The sequence below is a fragment of the Helianthus annuus genome, chromosome 1 (assembly GCF_002127325.2).
Source record: "Helianthus annuus cultivar XRQ/B chromosome 1, HanXRQr2.0-SUNRISE, whole genome shotgun sequence".
In the NCBI taxonomy this organism is placed as follows: Eukaryota; Viridiplantae; Streptophyta; class Magnoliopsida; order Asterales; family Asteraceae; genus Helianthus; species Helianthus annuus.
Genome location: NC_035433.2, coordinates 23,535,621 through 23,556,577, shown reverse-complemented (window position 1 = coordinate 23,556,577; position 20,957 = coordinate 23,535,621).

The following is a 20,957-nucleotide window of genomic DNA, read 5'->3' as shown; positions in this document are numbered from 1 at the left end:
CCGCAGCAACTTGAGCTTGAACGAGAGCCTCTAGCTGGGCTTGAGTCATGTTAATTCGTCCAGACATGATCTTCATAGTAAAAGTAACGTAAGTGAGAGTGGTTCGCGAGTAGGGCGATGACAGAAAAGTGTAAGCACGTAGGTATTCTCATGTAATAATATCATGTGTATCTAAGCGTAATGCGAGTCTTGCACGTAGGTATTCGCATGCAGGTAATAAACATAAACCTTATTACCTAGGATGTCGAGTCTTGCACGTGGAGCGAAGCGTCGTTGTGGATCGTTGAGAGCACTGTTCTGGTTATAGTCTGGTTTTAATAAAAACGTTTTCCCATATTAAAACCAAGTTCTCTATAACCAATGGCTCTGATACCAATCTGTCACACCCCCAAAATCCACATGCGGAGTACCACCGCTTGGGAGCGTGACATGACCAGGATCAAGCCACCAATCATATTGAACATGTAATAAATAGTAATAATTATCCATCAATACGAAAGGTGTTTATCAAACCAACATAATTAAGTGTAGCGGAAGCATTAAAGGTAAACCCAAAACATAAGTGTTTAGTTAGCATTCACGAATCCTTGTCCACAAGGACCTGCTCCTCCTTGTGCAAGCTCCATATGATACCTAAGGTCCTGCAAGGCATGCAGCAGAGAGTCAACAACTAGTTGAGCGAGTTCACAGAAAGTAAGTTCAGTAATAGAAATGGTATAGCAAGCATTGCGTTCGATCATCTATCATGTATCGTATTAGTTCGTTCATTGTTCATGTATAGTATTGGTTTCCATCGCGGGCCCTTTCGGCATGTATGCGAAGATTTGGGTTAATACTCCCAAATATACTAGACTATGTATATTTGTATCGCTGGCCACCCTGGCATGTGTGCGAAGTTCTAATACGTATAGTTCGCAGCCTTCCCGAGGCATGTGTGCGAAGATCAGTCATAATTATCGCAGCCAACCCTTGGCGTGTGTGCGAAGATCAGTTCAAGTAGGTATACTAGTCTAGCCGTAATCTCATCATTTACCATCCTCACCCTGAGGACCATATCATTAGGTTCCATTAACTAAGTACGCACGAAATAATCATCCAATCCCATTCCCACCCTGGGAATCCCATGCCTTGGCTGTGTGAACTCACCTTGGGTTGCTCGGCAGATACACAAAGAGGTTCCTTGAACTAACAGTGATCAATCACGTCCTAACAAGGTTATCATAGAAGTCAGGTTTGGTTCAAGTGATGCACGTATGAATCATAGCAAACACGTATAGCACGTAGACAGTCAAAGCATATCATAATCACACTTGTGCGTCTCGGATGGTTGGGCCATTGAGCTTGTGCGAGCCCAACCATCTTGTGCGATGTAAATGTCTAAGCCCAAACACTACCCGGCCCAACATACAAGCAACCAGTTAAACATATACGGCCCAAATAAATAGTACATGCGTGCCTCGTGCGATCCGGTTTGTGTTGTGCGACTAAACTGGGTTGTGCGATCGGCCCTAATACTCAGCCCATGTCTACAGCCCAACAAATAATATGCGGCCCAACAGTTAACACTATTGTGCGATCCAAAGGATCTTGTGCGAGTCAAATGGGCTTGGACGGTCCAATAACAATAATAATAACTATCTAACATAACCACGGCCCAATCCGAATAGACCAGGGTCAACTTGTGCGATCAGGTGACTAGTGCGATTGGGCCTCTTGTGCGACCGGCCATGATGTGCGATTAGTTTTAAGTTACCCGAATTACATGCTTAATCGGTTACAACATTTATCAGTTTCCAAGTTTATCATGATTACCAATTAACACAATATCAACAAATTAGTTAGCAAAATATCGATCAAGCAGGGCAAGTTTTAGGCTATCACATAAGAACCCTAGTCCGATCATCACGAACAATATTCTCATGAACTATAATCTATCCATTTATGAACCTGTAACCGTGAAATCAACATAACCCGATGCACATACTTGAACCGACTATCATGAACATCATTATTACGATTTGAATTAGATAACATCATAGCAGTTAAATAAGCATCATCAAATTGGTTCTTGTTTATTCTCATGCACATTCAATCTTACAAGACTACCATAAACTAGTTTACAATATCAATAATCATATACCATCTAAGACATGTGAAATCACATAATATAAATCACAAATAGTAAAACACTAACCAAATGATAGTGGGTAATCCGATCAACAAACGAGAAGTCTTCGAGGTGCTAGAACCTGCTGCCGTGAGTTCGTGAGGGCAAGAGAGAAAGAACTTAGGGTTTCTTTGTGTGTGAATGTGTTTAGTAACAATGAGGAATAATCCTTCCTATTGTGTGTGTTGTACGTATAAGAGAAAGGGCAATGGGCCGGCCCTTACTTGGGCTGCCCTTGAAGTCCGAATACAAGCAAAACGGCCCAAAGGGCTTGTGCGAGTGTGAGTGTTGTGCGGTTCAAGTATCATGCACGCAAGCATTTAATTCGTAACATATAACACATAACATTAAATCAAATAATGTAGCACACGTAAGCATGTATCGTTACAAGATAAGTCTAAAGTACGAGTTGTCACAGACTCCACATGAGTCTCTTTCTTCTTTGGCTCAACTTCATCAAACTTGTTCAAACGAATTGCCTCCTCTGTGAGAGCCACGCTCAAATCAATGGCTTCAGTGATAGTTGCAGGTTTGGAGGAGGTCACCATGCTTATGATTTGAGGAGCTAATCCCCAAATGAAGCGTTCAATTCTCTTGAACTCAGGAGTGACCATGTAGGGTACCACATGCGATAAGTCGTGGAACCTCTGAACGTATTCTGCAATCTTTGGACCTTCCATCTTTAAATGCCAAAACTCTGTCTCCAATCTTTGGATTTCAACGCGGGAACAGTACTTTTTGCGCATAAGTTCCTTCAGTTCGGTCCAGGTCAGCGCGTAGGCAGCAGCTTCACCAAGCGTCTGTACTTGCAAATTCCACCAAGATAAGGCTCCATCCAAGAATAGCCCAGAGATATAGGTGACTTGCTGATCCAGTGCGCATTTGCTCATGCGAAGAACAGATTCAGTTTTCTCAGCCCAACGAACAAAGGCGACAGCACCTCCTGTGGCATCAAAGTTGACGGGCTTGCAGTCTAAAAACTGTTTGTAGGTGCACCCATGAGGTGGATTGTTGTTGTTGCCGGTGTTGCCAGAGTTGCTCCCACTCATTCCTCCTTGTGAGGCAGCATATTGAGCAATAGCAGCAGCAATGACTTGCTGTAGTTCGGCCTGAGTGGTAGGCATTTGCTGTTGTTGACGTCATGGCGGCATCTTCTAAAGATGTTTACGTCGGTCAGGCCATGGTAAAGCGTACGTATATAGTAATAGTAATAGTACATAACATCTCATGTTATCAATATATCACAAATACCAATCACACAACATCCCATGTCACAAATATTATACACACAACATCCTATGTCATAAAAATATAAATAAGCAATCAAGCGAATCAAGTATGATGAGAATACTGTGATTGCTATATATCGAGACCACATAGTAAGTGTATCAATACATCACTGTGTCATACAATCATCAATCAACTAGGGGCTACATCACCCCTGTCCAAAAACTATATCAAGTCAGTGTCAAATACATCAAATACATCAAATATATGTCAACAAAAGTCAGAATCATCATGTAGTCTCCAAAAATGCTGTGCAGTCAAAAGCAATCGCGGTCCTCTCACCAACGTCTACCCAAACAGCACTGATGAGCTCTATACAGATGGCGGTGGAGGAGGGGGAAAGTGAGTGTAAAACAATCGACGTAACTGGAGCCAGTCCTCCTCCATGGCTCTCTGAGTACGGATGAAAGAAGCGACCTGCTGCTCTAAAGCAAAGAGGCGTGCAGCATAATCTGGGGGTACAGGTCGATAAGGCTGCAAAGGAGAGTGTGTCTGACCATGGCACGAACATGGTGGCAGCTGAGCTCTCTCAAGCTCCTGGATACGCTGCGTGTGTGACTCATGCTGAAAAACGAAAGACATCAAAACGTCCTCAATAGTGTGTCCCACGTGGAACGGATGGTAAGGATCAGTCGGTGGTATGACAGGCGGTGACGGCCAAAGGAATGGTGTACTGGTGGGATCAAAAGGCGCCACATGAAAAGGAGAAACAGGAGGTACAACAGGTGGAAACTGTGGCGTAACAGGAACAGATGTCGGCATATGCCCAAAGGGATGGGCCGACGAACCCTCTCCAGGTCTCGCTAGAGGTACAAACTGAGGAACTTGAAAAGAGAAATCAATATGTCGTGTATCCGTGTGGTGTGGGGGAATAGGTGGAACATCCTCATCAGGAGGAATCCATCCGTGTTGTGCGTGCTCATCTGGTGGATCCATGTGTGCCGCGAACAATGCATGCTCGGGCTCTAGTGGAACGGGATCAGGTGGGGGAGCAACAATAGGGTGAACGGGTGCAATGTGATCGACAGGATGGTCAACAGGTATATCAACAACAGGTGGGGGAACAACAGGATCGGCAGCAATGACGTGATCACCCTCCAGCAATGGAGCATCCATAGGCGGGTCAGCTATAACAAACTCAACAGGGATGCCAGCATGTACGGGGTCATGCTCAGGCATAGGGTCTAGATCGGCTGCCTGCTCTGGGGCGATGGCAGGCTCGGGATCATCAAAAGCCATCTCGATGTCGAACTCGGGGTCGATAGGATCGACTGGGTCAGCTGGATCCTCCATGGGCTAATCCATCGGTATGAACTCTATATCATGATCCGGGTCGAATCCCGGAGGAAAGATAGGATCAGAATCCTCTATGTTATCATGGTCAAACACAAAACTGGGAATAGGAGCAACAGAGGATGCCTGGTCAGGATCTGAGCCATGCGGAAGGTGCTGTGCGCTCAAAGTGTGGGAAGGTACGGATGCCACAGACTCAAAGGAGTCTAGGACCGGAGAATGCGCAGGAGAGTCCTCGGCGGGAGCATCAGCGATCATCAGAAGATCGCCAGTAGGAAGAAGGGCCGCGTCCTGGATCTCATCCTCGAGAAGATCATCATCCTCTATGGGCTCATCGTCATACATATCAATATCGCCGTCAGCCTCGGCGTCAAGAAGTAAATCATACGCTGGATAAACGGCTAAGGGTACAGGAGCCGGAATCTCTACTAATGGTAGGTACTCAACGGGAGGGCCATCTGCAGGCTCATCAGCACCCTCAGGTAGTGCGAAGGGCTGAAAATCGTCCTCGTCAGTGCTGGTATAGTCAGAAGTGTGCACCTCGTGCTCTGAGGATGGGAGGTCATCAGATACTACAGGTATGGGTCCAGTGGTGTCCGAATCGCCTGTACCGGGTGAGTCCATAAGTCTGTAACATAAACACAAATATGCACAAATAATCAGTCATACAATCAAGTAATCACATAAGTCACCAAGTAAGAAATCACATAATCCTCCTAGTCCCACTAGCCTCCCAGTCTCCTAGACTGACATTCCTAGTCCCACTAGCCAAATTCTTCCCAGTCTCTAAGACTGCTCTATCATCCACCTTGACCTCCTAGATCGAGCCTCGGCCTCCATGACCGAGCCTCAGCCTTCATGACTGAGCCTACTCTTCGTAGTCTCACTAGCCATCTACCTCGATCTCTAAGATCGAGCCTCAGCCTCCAAGACCGAGCCTCAGCCTCCAAGACTGAGCCTAAAACAATAAACATCTACCTCGATCTCTAAGATTGAGCCTCGGCCTCCAAGACCGAGCCTCAGCCTCCAAGACTGAGCCTAAAAATAATAAAATGTGCTCAACATTTGTTTATAAAAAGGTTTTGGATCTGGACTTAAGTGGTATGCAGTAAAAATGTTTTCGTGAGAGCCCTAGTGATCATAGTCTAGACTTGAGAAGGAATCCTAGTTCGCTATGATCAGAGCTCTGATACCAAGCTGTCACACCCTGGCTTTGCGGAAGCGTGGTTAATTTGGTGTGACTTCCTAATACCATAGCTTAATCATAACAAAGCTATATGAATTAAAAACATGCAAGATCATCCATTAAGTTTTAAAAACCAAATACAATACCATTGTCTTTAACGGGAAAATACCCTAGCAACCATAACATTGTTCAACAAACAAACAAAACATAAACACGATTTAAGGACTGTGACTTGTCCAGGAAAGAGTCACATTCCCTAAACCCCGGATGACCTCGGAAACTAGTGCAGCGGGAAAACGTGCCATACCGTGCCAGATCTTTTAATTCCCTGAAATACATGTAAGTTGAAAAATCAACAATAGTGTTGAGCGAGTTCATGCGAAAGTGAGTAAATAAACCTTTGTACTTACCAAAATCCTGGTATGTAGCAAATAAGGAAAAAGAGATCACCAATGGTTTGCAAGGCCATTGATATGTGTGAAGTGCAAGTAGGAAGACTCAACCCTTGCGATTTTGCGTCGGGGCACAAAGTCACCCCGAGGTCCGTTATGCTGGACCTGGGGTTGGGCTCGCTACACCCAGATAGATCTACCGCTTACGTCCCTCGGTCCTACAATGAGGATTAATGGCCTCCAGTTCCCGCCTACCCACTCACATGATCTAAGTAGTAACCCTCATTACGCTAACCATACCATGTAAAAAGTACTCGTAATCATAGTAACATGTATTTCACCCCCGCAGTTTAGAAAACTGAAAAGAGTTAAGAGAAAAGGGGGACATGAACTCACAGTCGGTGCGTCTCTACCAAGTACTCCAAATCAGGCAGCTGTGCAACGACCTACATGTGCTAATCCTATTAGACGGACGGCCGTGCCTTAGCTTTATCGTTTAAGTTTTTGGAAAATAGTTAGACAACTATTCCGTGTTTACTTTTCGTATATACTTGGTAGTTAATCTCCTTCCCAAGGATGGGGGATTTAATACATGTTAAGTCTCACTTAATATATTTTTATTTCTAATTCCAAAATATAAATATTTTTCTCAAAAATATTATATTTTCTTTTCACATAATATTCCCCAAAAATAATACGTTGATAAAATACGCGTTCGTAAATATTTCCGTATAATGTGTAAGTTACGTTTTATCATCCGAGTGGTAATAAGTATTACCAGTGTAACTTATAATTATCGTAGAGGCGTTCGTATTATTTTGGATCTGTTAACGTTCGTAAATATTATTTTTACTCTAAAAATAATATTTGTGTATTTTCACAAAATAATCATAAACAGTGTGGTGAAAATATATTTACTAAACATATATTTATCACGTTTCGTTTTGTGAAAATCCCACCTCCGAATATTTGTAAATAAATTCGTGGCGAAATATATTTTGAAAACATGTCGAAAAGATATTTCTAACACTTATAGTGAAAATAATTCTAAGTGTTATGTTTTTAGAAAAATTTTGCCAGAGTGTCCTCTGTAACTGGAGGTGGCCACGCTTTCAAGCGTATCATTTTCTTTTACTAAATCAATTTCAACAACTTCTTTATTCAACCAAACAATTTCCGACACATCAAACTAGTCGACAAGTATGTAAATCGCATAAGTAAATGAGCTTGTAGTTTTTCCGAAACTATAGTGTAAATCCGATTATATTTTGTGGATCTTTATATAAAGTAATTCGATCTCGTAAAAACCTCGTTTTTAAAGTAAATCCATCTTTACAACTTCTCTTCATTTTTTACAAAGTTTGTTATTTTGTCGAAACCTTTCATTTCACAAGTGTTTACACACTTGTGGTTTATAAAAATCATGCTTGTTAGTGTAAGATTCATTTTTAGAAAACATGATTTCTGTGATATGTGGTTCTTTGAAAATACCACCCGCAGATACGTAGATCTGCTAGTTTTGAATACTATTTCATAAGTAAAATACTTTTACACAAGTTCATGGTTCGCGTGTGGTAGAGTTTCACCTTTTAACCCTTGTCTCATTCCAAACAAGCTTATGTCAAGATCCATGACCTTAACCAAACCGGGTTAAATGATGATCCGAGCTACCACATCATAGATCGGGTCTAAACAACCACAAATTTCAATTACTACAACATTTACACAACTAGTGATCTTTTAACCAACAATACTTGCATTTTTAGTAAACTTTAATGCTTCAAATTGTAAGATTCCGAGTTTTAACCGTTACACATTGCATTAACCACTTTAGATTAGTTCGAGAGAGTGTTTTAAGCATTATACCTCTAGCTCGAGGCTAGGGAAGAATCTATGCGAAAAATGCGTGGATAAAAGCTAGGGAGTGAGGTCCTTCGTCTTCCGTTTGCACCAAGACTCCTCGTATGTGACCCGTAACACTTGTATAACTTGGAACTTGCAAGATGGAAATCGAAAATGGATGGATGGGGGTGGGGTGCTCTCGGCCGAGACCTCCAAGAGAGGGAGAGAAAGTGTGGGTGGTGAAATGTGTGTTATGTTTATAGGCAAATTGTGAATCAAGGACCAATGGATTTTGTGTCTAATTGATATTAGACACACTTATTATAATATTCAACAAATAGGACAAGTGCGTCCCCCCTTAGTTGGGGACGGTTAGGATGGGGGGGGGTACTAGTTCAATTCCAAGTGTTAGTTGATGTTTAGTTAGGTTAACTAAGTTAGATTTAGGGGTTAACTTGGTTAGTTGAGTGTTGTGCTTTATGGCGAGTGTTAGGGTGTTCAGGGACCCTAACTGGCTCAGAAAAAGACCAATAATATTTATGGCAATATTTTCATGTTCCAGGTATAGTCCGGTTGTTCGGTTGAATTGTAATCCGTTAAAGTGCTTAATAAAGCATTTATGTGTCGTAAATACCATTTTTAGTGACACAACTTATTCCTGACACTTTGGAAAGTGTCTAGTAATATTTTTCTCATGTTTTGGCACTTTATTAGCTAGCCAAAAGCTGAAATGTTAATTAAAATGCTGTGTTTTGTGCTCAGTGTATGTTTTAGGCACATCCAGTCATCGTAACTTATTCCTAGAGACGCAGTTCTACAACCCTTGTATGCCTACACTCACTATGGGTGTAGTAAAATATTTCTGGCTCATACAGGCCTTAGAGGCAGTATCTGCCTGATGCTGGCTTTGTCAGTATGTTCACTAGGTTATCCGTTCGTAGTGCTACTGTGCTTTTGTGCATCATGTTTGTCACTAGAGTCCAGCATGTAAATAAGGTAGTGACAGCAAATACAGTATGATGCAAGTATGTACAAGTATCAACAGTCAAGTAGCAGTTCATCAGTAATTTCAAGTAAGCACAGTAATTAGGCAGCAATTAATTATTAATTAAATCATACGGATACCTGGTTTAGTGAGGGTTGTCACAGCACACTCATCCATCTTCATCTTATTTACAAACATAAAATACAGTAAAAAACAAACTCAGATCCAACAATTGGTATCAGAGCTTGGACAGTCAAATTTAATTTAACAATCATTTTGACGTAAATAGTTCAGCTCAAAACAGTTGATACTGATCGTTTGTTCGTCGTTGAAAAACAGAGTAAGGATTAATCTCCATTAAAGTTGATTTCTCAGTACCTGTAAAACAACAAGAATGACGTCACAATCTCAGGACGATAAAAACAACATTGGTTCGCTTTTTAAACCACCTATGCTAAAAAGAAATGAGTACAACATCTGGCAGAGGAGGATGGGTCACATCCTCGCTCAACAAAGCACAAGTTGTTGGAAGTCTGTCATCTTTGGTCCTCATGTTCCTACAGTGCCAAGCGCTGAAGATGCTAAAAAACAAGTTCCAAAACCTGTTGAAAATTATACTGAAACAGATTATCAAAAATTTGAACTAAATGCTAAAGCGTTTAGTATCATAGCATTAGCGCTGCCCAACGAAATATATGCTGGATTGTTACATTGTGACAATGCCAAAGAGTTGTGGGACGCGCTTAAGGAACAGTTTGGGGGTACCGAAGAAGTCATAGAAAACAATAGGGAAATCCTGAACCAACAGTATGAAACATTTTGTCATGTTAAAGGTGAATCACTGACGCAACAATTTGAGCGTTTCAGTTGTCTCATCAGTGAACTGAGGCTTGTTAAAACCACTTTTACAAACTCGACTCAAAATAGCAGGTTCCTCAGGTCACTGCCGGAAAAATGGGACACCATAGCTTTTGTCACCCGAAATTCACCTGAGTTCAAGGATCTGACCTTGACCCAACTCCATGGTCGACTCCTGAGCTACGAAAGGGAGTTGAATCAGAAAAGGAAGTTACAAGAGTCAGGGAAAACCGTTGATGATTATTCATTCGGTAACACTGCTCTTCTGGGTCAAGAAGAATCTGGTGGTAGTGGTAAGGATCAGGGTTATGATCACTTCATTGACATAACTGCTGGTGCAAATTTTAACAACCCTGATCCTCACTCTACAGGTTATGCATTCACTGCAAATGAAAACCAGATGTCAGACAATTTAAGCTTTGAACTCAATGATCTACCGCATTTCGACCCCACTGATCTAGAGGAAATGGACATCCTGCACCAACTGGCCTTGCTAAGTGTTAGAACTAGCAAGTTTTATAAAAGAACAGGGCGAAAATTCCCAGGGTTGCATGGGAATCTAAGGGTTGGGTTGGATAAATCGAAAATCAAGTGTCATAAGTGTAACAGGTTAGGACATTTTGCTAGAGAGTGTAGGAGTCAAACAACTGGTCCCATAATCACCCACCCTAGTTCAAATCCTAGACCTCAAAATCAAAACACTGTGCACTATGCCCAATATGCCCCAGCAGCACATGTGAACACTGCTCACTATGTTGTTGCTCCTGTGCCAGTGCATTATGTCCAAACAGTTGCTCCATAGATCCAATATGTTCAAAACCCTGCTCCCCAGGCACAAGTGCAACCTGCACCACAAACCACTGCTCCAGTAGCAACACAACCAGATCAACAAAGTTTCTTTACTCAAGAATTTGTTGACTGGAGCAGTATGCCTAAAGACCTCAGTGATGAAAATTTTGCACTCTGTGCTTCTAATGTTTCTTCTCATGATGAATTTTGTTTGATGGCATTAGAGTCAATACAGGAGGGTGTTGAATCTGAAGAGGAACAGCTGGTCTCTGAAACAGTGGATAAGGTGATTGAAGAAGTGGTTACTGCTGTGGCTAATGAAGTACTGTTGGAAGAAAGTTCAGGCACCCTGATTGAACCACTGACAGATCCATGGTCCGAAGTAGAAAAGACATGTGAGATAGAAGAGAGAGCTGAAGATGAATAAAATCCTAAATGTGATTGTGCAATGATGGCTGCTGCAAAGGTATCACCTCAAGTTCTTGAAAAACTGTGTTCTAACAATTGCATTATTGCTTTTGCTAACATCAAAGAGGTGAATGAAAACCTTCGTGATAAAATCTTATCTGATGAAGTCATATTTGAAAGGTCTCTAAAAGATCTTAAAAACAAATTAGCTGAAAAAGAGAAAGAGATTTGCAGCATGAAAGAAGAGCAAAGCATAACCAAAACCCAACTTCAAACCCTGGTAGAAAAATACCAAGGTTGCAAAAAGGAGTTAGAATCCACCCAGATCACATGTGAGAGATAGGTGGAATCATGCAAAGGGTATGAAGTTATGCTTGAGAAACAGATAAAAAGCAATGTGAAATTTGGGGTTGGTTATAGAAAACATGATGATGAAAACACTGCTTTTGAAAAATCTGTTTCAACCACTGATGTAACTGCTGAGTTCATCCCCACAAACAAGAATGGCCAAGAAGTGAAAATCACTGACAAACTTGGTAACAAAATCACACTTGACAGACCTATGGGCCCCTCTGTTTTTGAGGAGATTGAAAATCATCAATTTAAACCAAGATGGTCTGATGAGTGTGATATTCGTGAAAATTTCAAGCCAATGGACTTTACATCAACTAATGGTGTTAAAGCTCCAAAAGCTAAAGTCATTCCTCTTAAGGACATCCCAGTAGTGGTCAAAACCTCTGCTGTAAAGGAATCTGAAAAGAGGAAGAAGAAAGAAAAAATTGATAACTTGTTTTGTGAATTCTGTGAGAAGAGGAACCATCTAACAAAAGATTGCTTCCACTTAAAAGCTTATGATTTAACTAAAACAAGTGTGTCATTACTTCAGCTGAAAGTTGCAGTGGTTGTGGTAAAACAAACCATAAAACTCAGGCATGTGTGTATCTCAAAAACTTTAATGAAAAGAAGAATGAGTACATGGCTAAAACATCTTTGAGTTCATCAGCATCATCAGCATCTGTCAAATTCACAAAGAAACAACCACTGTTTGTGCCAGTTCAAACAGCTGTCACAAAACAGCTGAACCAAACATCTGTCAAAAGAGATGTTCAGGTTACTGATGCACCTCCTGCCAATCAGTTCAGAAAAGGCAAGGAAAAACAGTCTTACCAAAGGATTCCACACGTTTATGAGGTCTACAAAAAGCCCTCTAAACCCAGAGTGAATAGGCATCCTTTTGGGTATCAGCAGGTGATTGGGCAAGACCCTCAACAGTGGTTAGCAAGAAACAGTACTAAAACTGTCCAAACCCCTGGCTTAACCACTGTTCATCACACTGCATCCATACCAGACACTGTTGAGACGCCATCCAAAGCCCTGTTGGCTTTGGAGTCCTTAATGAACTAATCCTTTTACTTCATGTGCAGGGAGCTTCTGCATGCTTTGATAGCCTTTGGTATGTAGATAGTGGAGGCTCCAGGCACATGACAGGATGTAAAGCCCTCCTCAAAGAATTTAAAATCCATGGAGGGGGTGATATATCCTTTGGAAATAATAGTAAAGGGAAAGTTCTGGGGTCTGGAACAGTGCAATCTGGTAATGTAAAATTTGAAAATGTCAATCTAATAGACAATCTGAAATTCAACCTTCTGAGTGTATCTCAAATGAGTGACAAAGGGTTTGGGTCATTCTTCACAAAAGACTGTTGTAGGATTGTTGGACCAGAAATGGTCAAAAAGATTGAAGCAATAATCAAAAATGGTCAAACTAAACTTGTTGCTCAAAGAAGTGGCAATGTTTATGTTGTTGACATGTCTAAAGAGTGTCCCAGAGCTGATGCCTGTCTATTCTCAGCTGCCTCTAACAAAGAGACAGAACTTTGGCACAGAAGACTGGGGCATACAAATCTTAAGACAATAACAGAAATTTCAAAAAATGGTTTGGTGAGAGGCCTACCACAAAAATTGTTTTCATGTCCTGAACATTGCATTTCCTGTTTAAAAGGAAAACAACATAAAAGTTCTTACAAGTCCATTGAAGAGTCCAAAACAACCCAGTGTTTGCAAATGCTACACATGGATTTGTTTGGCCCAGTTCAAGTCATGAGCCTCAAAAAGAAAAGATATTGTTTGGTTATAGTTGATGACTTTTCCAGGTATACATGGACTTTCTTTTTGCACTCTAAAGATGAAACTGCAGGCATTTTGCAAGACTTTGTGACACAGGTTGAAAAGCAATTTGATCTTCCAGTAAAAAGCTTTAGGAGTGACAATGGCACAGAATTTAAAAATAAGGAGTTGGATGCCTTCTGCGTGAAGAAAGGGATTGTAAGGCAGTACAGCATCCCTAGAACACCAGAGTAAAATGGGGTTGTTGAAAGAAAGAACAGAACTTTGATTGAGGCTGCCAGAACTATGCTTGCAGATTCAGGTCTGCCATTAACTTTCTGGGCAGAGGCAGTAAACACTGCTTGCCATGTCCAGAACAGAGTTTTAATAAACCCCAGGCACAAAAAGACTGCCTATGAAATTCTATATAAAATCAAACCACTGATCTCATACTTCAAGGTGTTTGGCTGCCCATGCTTTATTTTGAACTTAAAAGATGTAACATTTGTGCTTGTAATCATTGTGAACAGTTCAGTTATCAATAAAACAATGTTATTTAATCCCAATGTTTGTTTGGTTGTGTTTTACATTTTCCATGTTTTGACTTTTGTTCAATTTCAAACTCTACATCGCTTTATGGAGAGTTATACGCAAACTGGTGCGTAAACGTACTCAGTTTAACGCGACAAATACTCTGGAACATCAACATATAATCAACATACCTTAAATAACCTTTACATAACTTAGAAATAAGTTTTGAAGGCTTTGGTATGGCAAAAACAAGTTAATTCGCTTACAGGGACTAAACTTGACAAACTGCGAAAGTATGCCAATTCAAACTGTAACGAACATTCAGGAACATGTCCATAAGTTAAACATACCATAAATATCCTTTACATAGCTTATAAATAGGCTTTGAGAGGTTTGGTATGCTAAAACAAACTTTTGGATCATTCAGGGACTAAAAGTGTCAAAAAGTGCACAAGTTTGCACTTTCGCGCATAACTTACGTTCTGAATACATCCGGACATCCAAAAATTTATGTAAGCATCCTTATATTATGCCTTAGTGTTTGGCATGAGAAAAATCCATTCTCGCGTCATTTGGATCATTTTTCGCGCTTATGCGCATTCCGTCGTAATTAACCGAACATCGCGATCGTACGGCCAAACGAACCAACATCCGAAACATTTTTTAGCATGTTTCATGTCCACAATGTTTAGGCATCATTTTAGGGCCTTAAAGTTGGCTTTACGGGCCTTAGAAGTGTCGGAAATGGCTTAAATACGCAACAGGGACCAAAACTGCCAGTTCTGAAAGTATGTGCAGATCAGACAGGCCCAGGCGGCCCGCCTGAGTTTGTGCATATCCTGATGCGGGCCGCATGGCCCTTTCAGTAACAAAAATTTTGTCTTTCTTGCAAATTTGGCCTTTCAAACACACCAAAGGGCAATGCCCTTTCACCATTTCAGGAGCTAAGGGTCATTTTGAGCCACCACAACTTTGTGACAACTGTAGGCTTAAGATCATGGCATGATATTCAAGAAACGATCCTAACGGCTCTACTTTTCCTATAAATACCCCCCCCCTTTTGAGTAAAACCCACAAAAATCTGATCAAGAGCTCTAGGTTGGAACCTTTGTTTCATACCTGAGCCATTTTGATCTACATTAGCATTCGGGGACCCTTCGTAAGTATTCTTTCATTCTTTATTCGCTTTTCGAGTCCAAAAGTCAACGTTTTGTTGACTTTCTGCATTGACCAGCCTATGGTCAACACGAAGTTCATTAGAACTTCATAACATGAGCGTGATCACGATGGTTATAGTCCGTAGTGACTATACCTGCTGATTACCACGTTATCTAGGCTCAGTGACGAGTCGTAGTTTCGGCCAAAATGCGCATTCTTGTGTATTTTGTAACCAAACTACTCATGAGCATCAAAGCCGTTTGTTTTGATGCCAAACCTGTTTTCTAAACTTAGTTAAGCATGTTCTAACATGCTTAGCTCGTCACTTTTAGTATAGTACTTATATAGGGTCGTAAGGAAAGCGATCTAAACCATTGCTTATACTTTCGAACCCGACCCATTTGGTCGATCATTAGGATCCGACCAAACACATTAGGTGACCATAGCTATAACCTTCCGAGGTTATACCTTGTGGTCACGATGTTAGGCGTTCCAAACGCGTTATACGCGAACGACGCGTTAAGGTAGCATAAGCTACCTAAACGGGTCGTAATGGGTTGCAAGCACTTAGGTTAGGTTTCATTTTAGTATGTAGGCTTTGTTAAACCATATTACACGAGTCTCAATACTCGTTTGGTTTACGAACCCGCATACTATCCGATCCTTCCGATTTTGGTCCGGTATATTAATATAGCTACCTATTAGGTAACGTTTGATATTCCGTGATCTCTAGGTGAGTACATTGAACCCCTCTTTTACTGTTTTCCAAACATTTTGGGGTGAAACACATGTGCCTACTTGTTACCTTCATGCTTTCCATGTTTTCACATCATAAACCTGCTACGTTCGTTAGTACATTATAGTACATGTTTTCATTACATTTCATGCTATGTATGCCTATTGTGTGCGTACTTAGTACATTGTTTTACATTACATTACATGCTATGTATGCCCATTATGTGCGTACTTAGTACATTGTTTTACATTACATTACATGCTATGTGTGCCCATCGTGTGCGTACTTAGTACATTGTTTTACATTACATTACATGCTATGTATGCCCATTGTGTGCGTACTTAGTACATTGGTTCACATTACATTTCATGCTATTTATGCCCATTGTGTGCATACTTAGTACAATTGCTTACATCACATGCCTTCATTTTGGTATGACATTTGGTTTGTTTAACATGGAACAATACATTCATTAACATTAGCTACGTCGTTCGTTAGTAGGTAGTGGTACCATAGGAATTGACAACCCCCGTTCCTGAAATCCTGGGTTTGTTTGGATTGGAAGGAATGACCGAATTCGATATACATAACTTAGATAAACCTTTAATTTGTTTAAGGGTTTATCGCCACAGTCTCAAGGCTTGGATGTATGCATATTTCACAATACCGCATAAATGTTTATATCAGTAGAGCATGCATTGTTCCACAAAACATAACGTTGATTTAAACCATGTTTTACTTCAACACCTTGTTTTGTGCATTTTTCATATGGTTTAGTTGATACATCTCACTTACCATACAAGATATATTTTGGGTACACATTACATGATCCACATTACACATGAACATTTTGACATTTATATACATACATGGTGGTTTACATTAAACATAGACATTTCGATATGGTTTACACAATAACACTTGACAATTGATTTATACATGAACAATTTACATGGTGGTTGGTTTGGGTAAATGGTTAGACTAACGTGGCGTATGTAATATGATACAAACATGGTGGATACGCCGCTGGTACTTCCTATATATAAATGCTTGTATAATATTACATATCGTAGCGTTATCTAAGTCATTTCAGTTTAGACACATTACATTTTACACAAATAACATACTTTTCACAAGACATTATTTTTTTTCAAACAACTTATCTTATTCAACTCATTTTACTTGGTTACTTGTTTAACCTTACACTTATCTATACATATCATCTGATATTATCGTTTTTCAAATGGTTTACAAAGCAAGACAAATTACAAGGTTCATGACTGACTTTTATTAAACATTACTTTAAACTCAAGTCATAAATCCCATTTTCACAAAACCTATGTATCTCACAGGCATTTTTATGCTGACGTACCTACTTTCACATGTGTTTTCAGGAGCTATTCCATAGGATGATGATCATGACACTATAGCGGACCTGTGCCTTAGAGACTAAAACTGAAGATAGACTTAGTTAATTATGTTATAAACTCTTTGTTTTTCCTGTTTAAGACAATGTATCACTCTTGTTTAATAAATAAAATGTAACTTTGATTTCCATGGTTATGAAACAATTAATTCTGTCCACAACACTCCCCGGCGTTTCCGCCGCGGTTGCACGTTATACGCGGCCGGGGTGTGACAAATGATTCCATTTCAAAATTTGCAGCCAAAATTGATTGTGGTTATTTTCTGGGATACTCAACCACTGCCAAGGCCTACAAAGTGTTCAATGCACGGACCAAGGTAGTGGAGGAGACTTTGGATGTAAAGTTCAATGAACTTTCATCAATGAAAATCCCAGCAAATCCTGCTGATCTGTTTGATCTTGAAAAATTCACTTTTGAAAATACTGCTATCAAGACTAACAGTGCAGGTCCATCAGAGGATATATCACCAGACTATGGGTATGAAATCGTCATCCCTCAAAGGTCTGCCACAAAGGGAAAAACACCAGTTGTTCAAAATAGCTGCCAAAGCTCAACCACTGCTACCTCAACAGTTGTTGACCAAAGTAGCCCATCTACCACTGCTTCCACATCCTCAAACACTGCTGACAAAAGTCCTCAAACAGTGGATAAAAGTCAGCAGTGGTCCACTTCATTACCACCCATTCCACCACCTTTTGAAGCCACTGCTGGGTCATCAAAGTCTCCAGCAGTGGTTAGCTCAGATGATACACATTTGCAGCCTTCACCAACAAATGCCATCATACCATACCAAGGAGACTTAATCTTCTTAAGATCTCATCCACCTGATCAAATCATTGGCAACATAAATGAAGGGGTGCTCACAAGAAGCCAAACCCAAAACATTTGTCTTTTTGCTGGTTTTCTATCACTCCATCAGCCAGTCAAGTACCAAGAGGCACTAAAAGACAACAGCTGGATAGAAGCCATGCAAGAGGAGCTCCAACAGCTTAAAAGACAACAAGTATGGGAGCTTTTACCACTGCCAAAAGAGGTTAGTCCCGTTGGCACAAAGTGGGTCTTCATGAACAAAACAGATGAAAAGGGGCATTGTTGTCAAGAACAAAGCCAGGCTTGTGGTTCAAGGTTACAGACAGGAAGAGGGGATTGATTATGATGAAACATTCGCCCCTGTTACAATATTGGAAGCTATCAGACTGTTCCTGGCCTTTGCTGTCAACCACAACATGAAGGTGTTTCAGATGGATATCAAAAGTGCTTTCCTCTATGGTACATTACAAGAAGAGGTGTATGTATGTCAACCTCCAGGCTTTGAGGATCCATTTTATCCTGATTATGTCTACAGGCTAAACAAAGCCTTGTATGGCCTGAAACAAGCACCAAGAGCCTGGTATGAAACTCTTTCCAACTTTCTACTCTCAAATGGTTTCAAAAGAGGTACCATTGATAAAACACTGTTTCTCAAATGGAGAGGGAAAGATCTAATGATTGTCCAAATTTATGTGGATGACATTATTTTTGGAAGCACATGTTCCAAAATGTGTGAAAAGTTTAGAGAACTCATGACAGCTGAGTTTGAAATGAGTGCAATGGGTGAGCTGCAATGCTTTCTTGGTCTCCAAGTACAGCAATTGCAAAATGGAACCTTCATTCATCAAAGCAAATATGCTAAAGAACTTTTAACCAAATTTGATATGAATGATTGTAAACCATGCAGCACACCCATGGCCACAAATAAGATGGTCATGTCTGATGAAAAGGATGAGCTGATTGACCAAACACTTTATAGAAGCATGATAGGGTCTTTATTGTACCTAACTGCATCTAGACCAGACATCATGTTTGCAACATGTGTCTATGCAAGAAGTCAATCAGCTCCTAGAAAATCTAATCTCATTGCTGTAAAAAGGATTCTCAGATACATAAAAGGTGCTCCCACACTTGGTATCTGGTATCCAGCTAATGGGAATATCAAGCTTTCAGGTTTTTCAGACAGTGACTTTGCTGGATGTCACACCACAAGGAAGTCCACTTCAGGAGGGTGCCAGTTTCTAGGTGATTGCTTAGTCTCTTGGCAAAGCAAAAAGCAAGCAGTAGTTTCAACATCCACTGCTGAGGCTGAATACATTGCTGCTGCAAGCTGTACAGCCCAACTCCTGTGGCTTCAAAATCAGTTGCTGGATTTTGGTATCACTGCCTTAAAGACACCACTCATGTTGGACAGCCAGGCAGCAGAAAATATCATAAAAAATCCAGTTTCCCACTCTACCACAAAGCACATCGACATCAGACATCACTTTGTGAGGGATTGCTATGAAAAAGGTTTGATTTCTCTGCATCATGTCCCAACTAAAGACCAGCTGGCAGATGTGCTCACAAAAGCACTTGATACAGCCACTTTTGAAAGCTTGGTCTCTAGGATTGGGATGCTAAACATGGAATAACATGCAACATCTTGTTTTTCTATGAATAAATGCAACAAAATGTTTTCAGAAAATCAAAAATCCATCCTTAAAAATAGCTAAAAATGAAAATTTCATTAAAATCCTTAAAAGTCTGCCATAACCACTTATTGTTCAAAAGTCTGCTATACTTCAAAAAGCCTGCCCACTACTGAAAGGCAACCTCTGTTCTCTCATTTTTGATAACCTCTGTTGTTCAAAAGCAATGTCTTATCCACTGATATGCTATCCACTGATAGTGAAAATCATCCACTGCCCCCTTTCCACTTCTTTCATCAGTTGCTTTCATCAAAAGTACTGTCCTTCATTTTCACCAGTGGTTGTCACGTGGGCAGTACATAGCAGTCAGACCTTTTGTAACGGTTGCCACGTCAGCATTCATTCTCTTTCCTATAAAATTCCCCACTCACCATCAAAACAGGGTTTTACTTTCGAATTGAATTCTTCAAAATTCTCTTCTCAAAGCAGTTTTTCTCCTCATCTCTCACAAATTCCTTCGATCATTCGTTTCAAAAATGACAAAATCAAAGTCAACTGCAAAACCCACATCAAAATCATCGAAAACAGCCTCTAAAAAGGCAATCTCCACTAAAATTCCATACAAAAAATCTCACAATCTCCTGGGTCTTCTCACAAAACCAGGAACCACAGATGTTTTCGACTCCATTATTAACATCATGGCAAAATCAAAGTACAAAACTTTGCTCACCGCCGATGCACCAATCTATTTGGCGACCCAAAGGGAGTTTGGAAGAATGCAACTCTTGAAAAACAAGAAGACATTGCAACCGCCATTCACTCTTCTATAATGGGTAAAACTGTCCAAATCACGCCACAATCCATCTCCGAAGTCTTTCAACTCGATGACCAGGCAGGTAAAACTTCCTTCACTAAAAACGAGTTACACATTGACTTCATTGAACGAGGGTATGAAGCCACATTGATGAAGAAACTAACCTTAGAAAAAGGTTATTTTCTTCCTGCACCCAGAATCCTATTTCATACCCTCCTACTGTGTGTTTCAAACAAAACCACTTCTTTTAATGAGATCCCTATAAAGATTCAAAATCTGGGATATGCAATTCTTCAAGAAGAAAATTATAACTATTCTCGGGAAATCTTTAAAGATTTGGTTAATAATGTTGAAACCGAATCATTCTTACTGTTTCCAAGGTTTTTAAGTTACTATTTTGAAAAGAAATTCAGTAAGGATGATTTAGCTTTAATAAACCAACGTGAAATAACTGTAATAAACTGCCTCACATCTGAAACTTTTTCACGAATGTTAGCACCTTGCAAAACACAAGTAGGGGTGCCTGAGCAGAATTTAC